Source organism: Chlorocebus sabaeus, chromosome 23 (assembly GCF_047675955.1).
Source record: "Chlorocebus sabaeus isolate Y175 chromosome 23, mChlSab1.0.hap1, whole genome shotgun sequence".
NCBI lineage: Eukaryota > Metazoa > Chordata > Mammalia > Primates > Cercopithecidae > Chlorocebus > Chlorocebus sabaeus.
The window spans coordinates 72,329,693-72,342,708 of NC_132926.1; positions in this window are offsets into that span (position 1 = coordinate 72,329,693).

The following is a 13,016-nucleotide window of genomic DNA, read 5'->3' on the forward strand; positions in this document are numbered from 1 at the left end:
TCAGGGTGTATGTGTGGTTGGTCGGCAAGGTGGGTGAGAGAGAGCGAGAGAGAGAGAGAGAGAGAGAGCCTCATTCACCTGGAAGACACTGCCTTCAAACAGCTCTCTGTGGAAGCTGTTTTTTTGTGCACAGAGAGTCTACTGTATGAAGAGGGCATGGAAATGGAATGATGTTGTCACTGCTAATTCACTGGCTTTGGAAACCATGTAGATGAGTAAGGGGCAAGAATGTAAGGAAAATAAGTCATATTCTCCTTAATATGGTAGGGCAGGGGTATTGAAATCCAAGTAAGATACTTCTCAGGAAGCAGTTCTGAATTCTCTACGCCACTTGAACCAGTACTTAAGACCTCATTTCCACACTAGACAGTAAGCTAAGTTTAGGCCTCGAAAATATTTAGGCCCACAGTAAGCCGAGTGTAGGAAAACTATTTGCCATATATATAATATCTCTTTCTATAAAAAGCTCCCTCAAACTAAAAAGAGTCAAAACAATACAAATTGAGTCAAAATTTCTGCATGAACAACTCATATAAAAAGGCACACAAATAGCTCTTTTAAAAGGTTAAAAATACTCAACTTCATTGATAATAAAATAAAAGCAAATGAAAAATAATTTGATTTATCATATCATTTTTATCTATTGGATGGGTAAAGATCCAAATATTATACAGAATGTGAGGAAATATGCACTCTTGTCCATTACTGATAGGAGTGTAAATTGACACAACCTCTTTGGAAGACAATTTGTCAATATCTAACAAAATTACAATGCACGTAACATTTTATCCAGCAATTCACATCCTGGAAATTTAACCTACAGAAATGTACAAGGTTACTGCTGCAAGATTATTGGTAAGATCAAAAAATGTCTGTATAACAGCACCATTATATGCTATATCCATACAATAGAACACTAGGAAGCTTAAAAAGCATAGGGGGACTGTTTAATCTATTGATTTGGGATGATTTTCAAGATATATTGTTATTACATACAGCAGGTATTTGGTATGGTAGTAGGTATGGGTTTGAGTAAATGTCATTTTTAGGGCAATGACATGTATATGTATCCACCATTATAGAGTAGTTACATTGCCCTAAAAAATATTGTGCTTCACTTATTCATCTCTCCCTCCCCCAATCCATGGTAACTACTAATTCTTTTATGTTTCAAAAAGTGTTGTCATTTATCTTGATTCACACACTCATATTTCTCTGTTTCTCTGTTTCTCTGGGGTCAGGAACGCTGACAGTGACGTCTGCTGTATCCTTCTCTCCATTCCCAGGATAACCTAAACAGGAGACCCAGAGCCCCTGTCCCTGAACTGAGAGTGCTATGCTCACTGTGTTTGCATCACTTCTATTCAAACAAATGGACTATTAATTTGAAGTATGATATTTTCAGAAGTTAAATAAATCTATGGAAGAGCACTTAAAATTAACGTTCAGAATTATTGTCAGAGGACCAATTTTCCTCCAACAAAAGTTTATGCATCAACAGAACAATTTCAAGTCATGACAGGACACGGAGCCAGTTTCTCATCCTTTCAGACTTTAGTGCTGACAATAATACTTAAATTTTATGTTTATATACACATGCACACTGCCCAATTTGGCTGCTGTTTCCTAAAAAGCTGGTAAATGTATGCTGACCAATGTCTTCAGCCACGGCCAGAAAAGAAGAGAAACTTCGGCAGATAGAAGCTGTAGCACCCAGAGCAAATATTAACCTTCATAAATTCTTTTTGACATATACTTTTATGATTAAACCAAATATACAAGGGAGGGGGGAGGACATTTTGTGGATGAATCTTTTGCTATAGCAAGTACATATTGCCTTCTTAAGAATAGGTGTTAGCCTCACTCATAGGTGGGAATTGAACAATGAGATCCACTTGGACACAGGGTGGGGCACACCACACACCGAGGCCTGTCGGGGGGTGGGGGTCTGGGGGAGGGATAGCATTAGGAGACACACCTAATGTAAATGATGAGTTGATGGGTGCAGCAAAGCAACATGGGACATATATACCTATGTATCAAACCTGCACCGTTGTGCACATATACCCTAGAACTTAAAATATAATAATAAAAAACAAAATGAATAGGTGTTAGTTCAAAAGCCTCAAGTTTCGTGCTTCGATTTTAGCATGGGGTTTACTTAACTCTCACTGTCTTTGGAAGTTCTTCCCTTAGAAGAAAATGTTTCAAGCTAACTTGACTGCCTTCTCTTGGTTGAATCTTTTCTTTGCTATAGGAAGGCAGTAGAAATGATTTGGGAAGGCTTTAACCATAAAATCAAAACTATCTCCCTTTCCTTTCAATCAACTTTTGGTCTTGACTTTAGTTACTGCCAGAGGGTAAATGAGGGACAAATGAAGGAAATGCTCAACTCTTTTCTCTCTGCTTGAATTCATCCCTTAGGAGAGGCTGGCTCATGCCCTCTAGACCTCATCAGGCAGGATTGTACCTTCCTTCCCCACAACTCTCTGCAGGAATTTGTACATTCCCTGGGAGTTGAATAAGTGCTTTTAAACAGGCAGTGTGGTGGTTGAAGCTTGGAGTGAAGCCCATTACAAGCTGAAAAGAATTCCCAGCTGCATTTCACTAGTCCCTGATCCCAGCTGCAGCAAATGCACAGGGGACTCTATTTCTTAAGCCCTGTATGTATATGTACATATTCACATCAATGGGTATGAGTGCACGACTTTGACACAGTTGGGAAGCCCTGAGTCTTAGAGATGAATTAATTTTCTTTGTAAGACAGGCCTGCGTATCTATAGGTACAGGATAAATACATTATACTTCTCTGTCTGTTAAATTGTGAAGACTCTCAGTATGATTTCAAACATTTGGGGTATTAAAGGAAATCACAAGCACAAGTCTCCATGTCAAAGTGGCTAAGGGCATGGAAACAAAAAAATAATTTTAGATAAGTCAAAGAGTATCAGCATACATTAAGAAAAAAAGCTATGAGGTTTAAGGTAGATTCATGATGAGTGTATGAAGGGACTGCTCTCTGGCCTAGGATAACATAGAGGAAGGGTGAATTTCTTCCTTACTGGCGAAACTTATTCTGATAAATACATGCTGAATTTCCCCTTAAGATTATACTTAAGCGAGGGAGAGCTACTTATACAGAAATGAAAAGGAGAATTTGGAAGTGAGGTATAGAAATAAGGCAATATTCTTCTAAAGAAATAGGAAAATTAAAACTTTGGGTGTCCATCATTTTTCACTGGATTAACAGCCAATGAAGCTCAGGATCCTAATCCAAAGACAAAGTGAGAGTTAAAGGAACATGATTTTCAACTTTCTTAGACAGCGTTTAACTGATAAACAATGAAGCCCATCATTTACCACTTTGGTTACAAAGTATAATCAGTCAAAATAAAAGCATCTGACCCTACATCTCCCATCATCAGTCAAACATGATGCCATTTGTCTCCTGACCCATATTCCTCATCATTTGGCACCACCGGTAACCCATGAAGGGTTTTTAAGTGCCTGATCTAATGACCTCCAATTTCTTTACCAGCTTTGAATGCCAATTGTCCCCAAACCCTAGGCTGAATTTTGCTTTCTTTGCTTTACTGGTTTACCCAATTCATCATTCTCTGTCAATTTAGGAGCTTTTGAAACATCGTCCTCCACAGGATCATTCACGTCCTCACAGAAAATCTTAATATACGAAAGGGGTCTTAATGCTAAAAGAGCAAACAACAAATTCCTCAACAAATATCAGGTAAAACTCTTAACAAAAGCTAAAATGACCAAATCTAAATGTCCTCAAAAAACCTGAACAGAATGGAGGAGGAAGAAAGCAGTTTAGGAAAGGCATCGCTGTGCCTAGAAAGACAGGGACGATATTTCAGCCTTAATTGTCCATAATTTTCTCTATATTCATTATGCTCATTCACAAGCCCGGTATTATTTTGATGTCATTATTCTGAAGATAGCCTGTTTTTTAAAATACAAGAAAGGGATTTAAAAAAAATTCATCCTGAGCCTGTCAGGCAAACTGTTCTCAGAGGAGGAGAGTGGTTGACTCTATGTCAGCAGAACTATGCATTACACATGATTTCTCCAGAGCTAAAAAACCTACGTCCAGAGTGTGACTTTTAGTCCCTTTGTCCTCACTCTTGACAGAGGGGTCAAATTTGTGTTTGATTCCTGAGTTTGTGTTGGGTCAAAACTCCTTGGCAGCAGCATTTTTATAATGAGAGCAAAACATGCAGCTTTAGAGTTTTGCTCAAGGTCAAAGGGGGCACCTCTACGCAACAAGTTTCCTGTGAAAGTCCAGGGCACCAGCAGAATCAAAACTATCTGTTAAGACATATCAGGCTGTCAAAAATCTCCCATGAAGCACTGTTTGTAGAGAATTTAGGGAATTAAAATGAAATAGAAGATATGGCCCCTTCCTTTTAGGAGTGTGAAATCTAATGGAGGGAATAAAATATACAGGCAAGAGAATGGGACAGTTACAAATGAAAATAGATAGAAACATTTACAGGATCGCAGTAGAAACGTGCAAAGACATTCACTGCTAATTGGACATGTACAGAAATGTATACAGTTGTGCTAAAGCCACCTGGGAGTGGCTGAAGAACAGTCTGTGAGTATGAGACCTTCATCGTGTAAAAAATATGACTTTTAGAAGGATATGGAAGCCTCAGGTCAGATTCCCCCAGCTGTACATCCCCCCATTCTCTATCTGGTGTAGAGAATGACTAAACCCAAGGCCAGAGAATGTAATAGGTGAGCAGGCAGATACTTGGGATAGAGGGGATGGAAAAGGGGTTAAAAGAACATGAAGGAGAGACTCCATGGAGAATCAGTCAGCGATTGATACGGTGAACACGTGCAGCTCCTCAAAAGGCTAGAAATGTGTCACCATCCCTACAGACAAGGCAGGGGAACAAGTGTCAGCCAGACTAGAAGCACCCATCACACTGTGGATTCTGTCCACAGTAGGTTATATTATCTGAATGTAAAGAAGTAATGGAATAATCTTAGGAACCCTTTGTAACATTTGCCTGGCTGAGGGAGGAGAGAAACTGTTAAACACCTTCCCACGCCCTGTCCCTGGTCTATAGACATGCTCATTTCTACCAGAATGGAAGGTGGAGACGTCGTAGTAAGCCATGGTGGATCAACCAATCCGCTGTCTGGTAAAGACCATCTGACTATCCCACCTGCATCACTTCTTGGTATGAGGCATAAGGCCCCGATTACAGAGATGCAGACAGATATAAGTGTTAGGTACTTGATGGAGAGAGGAGTTGACCTGGATATGGCATGCTCACAGAGCACAGGGAGCATGACTTAACAAATCTACCTTTGGTTACATTTCCTGAGGTGTTGTCCAAAGACCTTTCTGTACAGCTTGAACCATAAACTGGATTTTGATGAACAAGCATGGTAAGTTATGATAAAAGCATGCCATTTTTATCTGCTTTGAAATTGCATCCTAAACATGATACTTCATGTCCAAAGACCTTTCTGTACAGTTTGAACCATAAACTGGATTTTGATGAACAAGCATGGTAGGTTATGATAAAAGCATGCCATTTTTATCTGCTTTGAAATTGCATCCTAAACATGATACTTCATCCAGGGTACAATCTCCCAGGTTTAAACTGCAAAGGAGAAGGAAAAGGGCCAACAATTCCTGAGGCTGTCGGTCTCCCTCTTCTTGAGGCTTCACTGAGAAATCACATTGTTTGTACTAAATTCTGAAAAACAACAACAACAAAAAGTATAAAGTATCCCATGAACCCACTCCAACAAGTTTCCATACAAATTCACACCTGATAAAACTTCACTGGCGTCTGGGCGTGGTGGCTCATGCCTGTAATCCCAGGACTTTGGGAGGCCGAGGCAGGTTGATCACCAGTCAGGAGTTTGAGACCAGCCTGGCCAACATGGTGAAAACCCATCTCTACTAGAAATACAAAAAATTAGCCAGGCATGGTGGTGTGCACCTGTAATCCCAGCTACTCAGGGTGCTGAGGCAAGAGAATCGCTTGAACCTGGGAGGCAGAGGTTGGAGTGAGCTGAGATTGCGCCATTATGCTACAGCCTGGGCAACAAGAGCAAAACTCCGTCTCAAAAAAAAAAACAAAAAACAAAAAACAAAGAAGAAGAAGAAGAAAAACACAACTTTACTGGTTTACACTAAAGATTCCTGGTTATGTCAAAAAGTATATATTAAATAGTTCCTAAAAGTATAATCCAGTTTATCTTCAAATAAATACCCCCAAGAGACTTCAGGGACAGAGTTCTTCTCCCTTTGCCTTTTTATACAAAATCAATTATTTTAAACTACATAGACAAAATTAATACCAAATATCATCAGAAAAAAATACGCTGAAAGGAGAATTAATTATACATCCTTGAAAAGATGCCTCTATCAATATTTCTCTTTAAATTATTACTTTAAAAATTATTTCTGTTTTCTTTCATGATGTTTGCATTTCAGAAAGTAACTTTTAATTAGTAATCTTTTTCTTAATTAGGGTTATTATGGGAAAAAGAATTTGTTCTAACAAAGAATATTTTGCAACTTGTGCTTTTGCAAAAATGAACACCGTAAGTGACATCAGGAATAATGAATTGCTAAACAGCAGTGGCAGAAAACCTAGAGATCTTTCACGAAAGGGTTAGAATTACCACAAGCTTCCATCCTTGTCACTAGCAGCCTTCAACCCACTGTGTGGGTGACAGCCTTCAGATCAAGTCAGGGCCCCACATCATTATGTGGAGAACCTCATCTGCAGAGCAGGTGTCAGGAAATAGCCCAGAATCCATATAATTTTCTTCACAATTAACATTCTCGCTAACAGTTTATAAGTGGATTCATAAGAGGTTAATTCTGCAGAGAGCAGGAGGGAAATAACTATTAAAAACAGGACAATCACAATTCACCACAGGAACATTTGCCAACATAAAATTTGGGCCCAAGGTACTAATATTGAGCTGTGGATTATAGCCTTTAGTGTGACTATGGCCGTCTACAATTAATTTAAAGGAAATGATTTCCTAATTAGGATTGCCACCCATCTAGAGCCTGCGGTTACAAAGTAGGAAAGGGAAAAAGAAAAGGAAAAAACCCACACACCTCTACGCACTAATTTCATGATCCTTTCTATTTTTAATGTTCAGCTGGTTTAAAGAAGTTCTAAGAAAATGAGATCTACAGCCTTAAAATTTAAGGATGGCATTCATTCTCTTTTTCAAAATTAGATTATTGATTCTCTAAACATTTGGTTGCTAATCAGCACTTGTCCCTAGGATAGTTTTATTGCATGATACTGAGGCTGTATTGAAATTAGGAAGGACTGAATTTCACTCCATGTTTTCTAAGCATCCAAATATATGGAGCACTTATGCTTTGGGGCCCTATCTGTTCCTCTCCTGTGGAAAGAAGTAAAGAGTATGGTGAAAAGAACACAGACCCTGGTGTCAGGGAATCAGGGTCAAGGGTTCAATGTCATCCATGACTAGCCATAAAACCTTACGCAGATCACTTAATCTCTTGAAGCTTTAGCTTCCACATTCACACAAAGGGGATAATTACTATCATTGATATCTATCTTAAAAGTGATAATGAAGATTAAATAATATAGTACATGCAGAACCGACTGACACAGAGAGTAGCAGATGACTTGGTTGCAGATGTTTATGCTGGCATGCAATAGGAACTCAAAGAGATGTTTGTTCCCTTGCCACCAAAGAACAGTGAGCTAGCCAGGAATCTTTTTACTCCAAATAATAGCAAATACAGCTCAAAATGGCTTGCACAAGAAAGAAATTCATCAGCTCACATCTCAAAAAGTCTGGGGATAATGTTGGCTTCAGGCATGGCTTAATCCAGAGATTCGAATCATGTCCTTTGGCTCATTTCTCTATGTCCCAGGATCAGTTTTTCCCCGTGCTGGCCCCACACTCAGGCTGGACTCCCTCCAGGCAGCAAAATTACTACAGTAATCCAAAGCTTCACATCCATATGCTGGTATTAATATATCCTATGAAATAATGGCAACAACTGCTTATATGTATTGACCTGTGTCAGGTGCCTTTCTGAGCAGTTTATAGGTATACTCCCCACTTCAATCTCATTATGTCTATTTTACAGATGAAGAAACCAAGACTCAGAGAGGTTAAGTAACATCCCCAAAGATCTTCAGCTAGATGGAGAGCAACCAGGACTGGAACCCAGTCTGGAGCTAAATTTTATGCTCATAACTTCTTTGCTGAGTTCCTCCTCTTACAGCCCCAGCTAAGAGCTGATGACAGCTATTGGTTCGAATTGGGTTATGTGCCCCTTCTTGAACTAATCACTGTGGGCTGCTGATGACAGGATATGTTGATTGGCTTAATGCAATTAGGACTCACCCTGGAGCTAGGAGTGTGGCCAGTCTATTGACAACGCATGACTGAGAAAGGTGGAGAAATACTTGCCACAATAACTAAGAGAAGAGAAATGGATACCAGGCAGCAAACAGCAAATGTTCCTTAAAAGGACATACATAGAAGCTGTAGGTGGAGTCTCCAATAGGCTTACAGTTTAGAAGGAAAGCAAAACAGGTATGCAAGAGCCGCAGTAGAAGATACTCAACCACATTCTTTATAGCACTGCAGCAGGCTACTCACTGTCATACCATCAGGATGCCTGCGGGTGGGCACTGGATGGTAAGGCCCCATTCCTGGCCTTCATCCGCCCTGAATGACTTCTCATCTATTTTCATACATCCATTAATTCTACAGATAACAGAACACCTACCTTGTGCCAGGCATTGTTGGCACTGGGAGTTCTAGAGTGAACAGTTGAGGGCACAGTCTCTGCTCAGAAGCAGAGGATGGAGGAGCCCTATTACAGTTAAAGTGCAACAAGCAGTTACAGTAGGGAGCTGTGGTTGGGAAGGTGCATGGGGAATGTACCAACCTGTAACAGTGGAATCTAACCCAGGCTTAGGTTCAGGACTGGTTTCCAGGAAGAAATTATATCTGAGACTCAAAGGAAAATAAGGAGTTGGCTAACCAAAGGTGGATGTAAATAGGAGCTTAGAAACATCACCTCTCAATTCTCTGGCTGGCTCACTCCTGTGGAACCCTATAGCAATGGCCTCCCATGGCCTCACCATCCTCAAAGTCTCTATTGGAGCTCCAAGAAATCTAAAATCTGATTAACTTAATTGCATATACTGTGTAAATCATATATGTTAAAGATTTACACGTGTTTTGTGTAGGGTAGGGTTGTGCTTTATTGAATCATGTTCCTGAAACTCTAGAGTTCCACCAAGTTCTCAGGCTAAGGGAAAGAAAGTGAGGAGTGGAGATGGAAGATCTATTGCTTGGGAAGGGTAAAGATGCTGAGTGGGGATACTTGTGGGTCTCCTTTTCCTGATTCAACCAGATCAGCTCTGCTTTTACGTTTAGTAAAACATTATAGTGGAAAATACAGTTATATGTTATTGCGGGACAAGGTTCAATGGCTTAAAAAATAGGTTTAAATAGCTGTGAGGTAGAATATGAATTTGTTGTTTCTGAACATTTCTCTATATACCTCAGTGATTAGGTTCTTGACTAGAAGTGTAACCATCATTATGACACATCCTCCATGAGAAAGTTCTGACTTGGCTTACATATGTCAGATTACAATGCCTCCTCCACGAATGCAGCTCTCTATAAAACTGTCTGGGTGGCAAGTAAGACTGAGAGGTTCCAACGTGGGCTTTTCGATTTCAATGAAGGGGTGGACTTTTTGCTGGTAGTGATCAGTGATGCTTTCACAGAAGGAGTGGCCTCAGAACTGCATTTTGTTGGATTTAAATTTTTATAGGTAAGAAAAAGGAGAACTTTCCAGCTGAAAGGAAAAAAAAACAACAACAACAACAAAAAAAAACAGAAGAATGGGGTCGGGAATGCAAAGCTATGTTTGGACAACAACAAGAAGAATAACTTGGCTGGAACCTGAGTATTGTGTGGAGGACTTGTCTGAGATTAAACTGAAACGCTAGCTAGGGTAAACACGGTAAAGGGGCAAGAATGACAAACGATTTACCTTCCCTCCTCAGAGCATTTGCACATACTGTTCTCTCTGTGTGGAGTGCTCTTTTGCTCTTCCCCCAGATCTCTGTACAACCTTCTCATTGTTGAAGTCTTTAATCAAAGTCATTTCTTCTAGAGGTCTACCTTGATCAACCTGTTAATGCAGTGCCACCTCTCCTCTGCAGCTTACCCTCTAGCCCATTCATACGTTGCATTTCTTTTCACAACATTAAATTATCTGGTTTGTTTACCTGTTTACTATCTTCTTACTAGAAGACAAGTGCCATGAAAACAGAAATCTTTTCTGTCTGGTTCACTGCTGAAACCCTGGCACTGAGTGAATGCATGGCACATGGTAGGTGCTCCATAAATATTTGTTCAATGAATGAGTGTGTAAGTTTTTTTAGCCAATGAGTAACGAGGAGACATAAGAGTTTTGAGTAAGGGAATGAGACAATCCCAGTAGTAATAAAGAAAGGCTCACTTGACAGCAGGTCTTATGAAAAGAGGCAGGATGAGATTAAAGGCAGGGAGATCAATTAGGCAGCTATTTTCATTGTCCAAATAAAGGAGGATAACAGTCTAAACTCAGGCAGCGGCAATAAGCAAGGAAACATGGGACAGATGAGAGAACTCTGAAGGTTAAAGGCACATTACATGAGGGCTGATTAGATATTAGATATGGAGAGTGAAGGACAGCTAAGAATGGAGAGAACAGTAGTACCTTGCTTAGAAAGAGAGACTTCTGGAAAAGGAACTAATTTGGACAGAGTTCAACTTGAAGCATCTTGAACTTCAAGTGCCAAAACCTGTGGAAATTGAGTAAGAAATCAAGTAAGCAATGTGTGCCCTTGCCTGGAAAGAGAAGTTAGGGGAGGAAATAAAGATTCGAAAGTGGTAGTTGATCCCTTGGTAGTGAATAAGGTCTCTGAGGGAAGGTGTAGAGTGAAAAGAACAGGCAGCTGAGAATAGAAATGTGGAGAGGGCTGTATTTCAAGGATAGGAGAAAGGAAAAGAGCCAGCACGATATGGGATGTGGGAGGGGTATGGTTCAGGAAGGAAAAAGTAAATTGGGAGGAGAGAGCATTTCAAGGTGGTCACAGGACTGATCTTATGAAAAGAGGCAGTATGAGATTAAAGGCAGGAGGTCAATTAAGAGGCAGAGGACAACACAGGTTGAGGACAAGAACCCTCCCTTTCTATCCCTGAAATGGGGAGAGCAGTGTGCAATGCAGTGTACCATTTCTCATCACTAAGACCCTCTGCCGCATTGCCACTCTTCCTGGAATCCACACCCATTTATATGTCAATTCTACAGCTTTAAACCCCAGTTGCTCCTTAATGCTTTCCTGCATGTGATTTTTTTCTTAATACCCAAAGCCTTATGTTTGAGATCTAGTTTAAATCTCTTAATCGCTAGACATTACTGAATACATCAAGAATAGAACCGTGTAAATCACAATAACCATAATAATGATCCATAATAGTTATCATTTACATCTAATCTCATTAACACTGCTACAGTTTATCATCGGTATGGACCTATTATACAGGACATAAGAAAAAAATGATAATGACTTCTTTTTCCTTTTACAAAGTCATGGGTTATGTTTTGAGTCTTCTCTGGAATATGTCCCTCTAACACTTTTTTTCCCTTTGCTGAGATCTCACTGAATTTAAATGAATGTGGAATCTTTGATTCAGAAAAAAATATGATGACACAAAATTTATGCAGAATCATAACTAAGGAATGTTAGAGTTTTCACCCCTGTCTTCAGGATCCCCTTACCTGATATCAAGTCATGTGGAAACAACTGTTGCCCTACAGGACTTTTAAAATTAGAGGAATCCAGCTTCTCCTTGGTCAACCACACTTACTGAGTACATGTTATGTGTGTGCACAAGAAGTGTGAAGGATTTGAAAGGGAAGCACCAGCCTCGGGCAGCTCTCAAGCCTGGGGAAGAGCATGCTTGATACAGCAATGATTATGTCATGAGAAGTGAGCAGAGATCTGCAGCCTATGTCCCTGAGACTTTGGGGTGCTTTCTAATACCAGTTTATGGGCAGCAAAGGATGGGACAGTTAGGCCATCAGTCAGGCCTGGTAGAGCCAATGCAAAAGCCAGAGAAGAATGAGGGTCCTGGTCAAAGTCCTGGATTCTTTGGGTTCAAAACATCAGGTATCACTAGGGACAACATGGATGAGAGTACAAGAGTTAGGCAGCAACTGGACTAAACTAGTCCTTCTGGAGAATGAATGCCAGTAGGGTAGCAGGGAAGCTGAAGTCTAGTGCTCAAGAGGAAATATAGTTCCACTCCTCATTTTGATAATTCTTGGCATTGGTCCAATAAGCATGCAGGGCAAGCATGTTGGTTGGTGTTTAAAAGATAAGAAGAAGGTGGTTGTTGCCTGGAATATTTGTCTATTCGAGGTCTTCCAGGAGTCACTTGCACGCTTTCCCACCCTCTGAGATTTAGAAAAACTTTCCTAATATCCCTAAGCTCATAAGTAGAGACTTGAAGACCCACACCATAATTAATACACATTTCCAGACTTATTTTTTATGGTTTTCTCTGTCTCTACACCTGTATCTATGTATGTATTTTAGGTTCCTATGGAACTAACCCAGGTGCAATACCCCATCCCTTGTCAATTTTTACAAGAAACTCAGTCACACAGAGTATATTATAATTTTTGTAGCTTTATTGAATATTTGTGGGGTCAAAGGGTAGGGGCTGGTCATATCCATTCACTTATTGACTACCCACTATGTTTTAATTACTATTCTAATTGCAATAGATATGGTAGTAAACAAGACAGACAAAATCCCTGTCTTCCTGGACCTTCCAATACAGTGGGGGAGACCGATGACAAATTCCAAGGAGGGTATGGCCACCTGCCAGCTTCCTTTACTCCAACCATTTCCCCCTCTTCTTCTCTGGAGCAGTTCTGTCATGTAGCT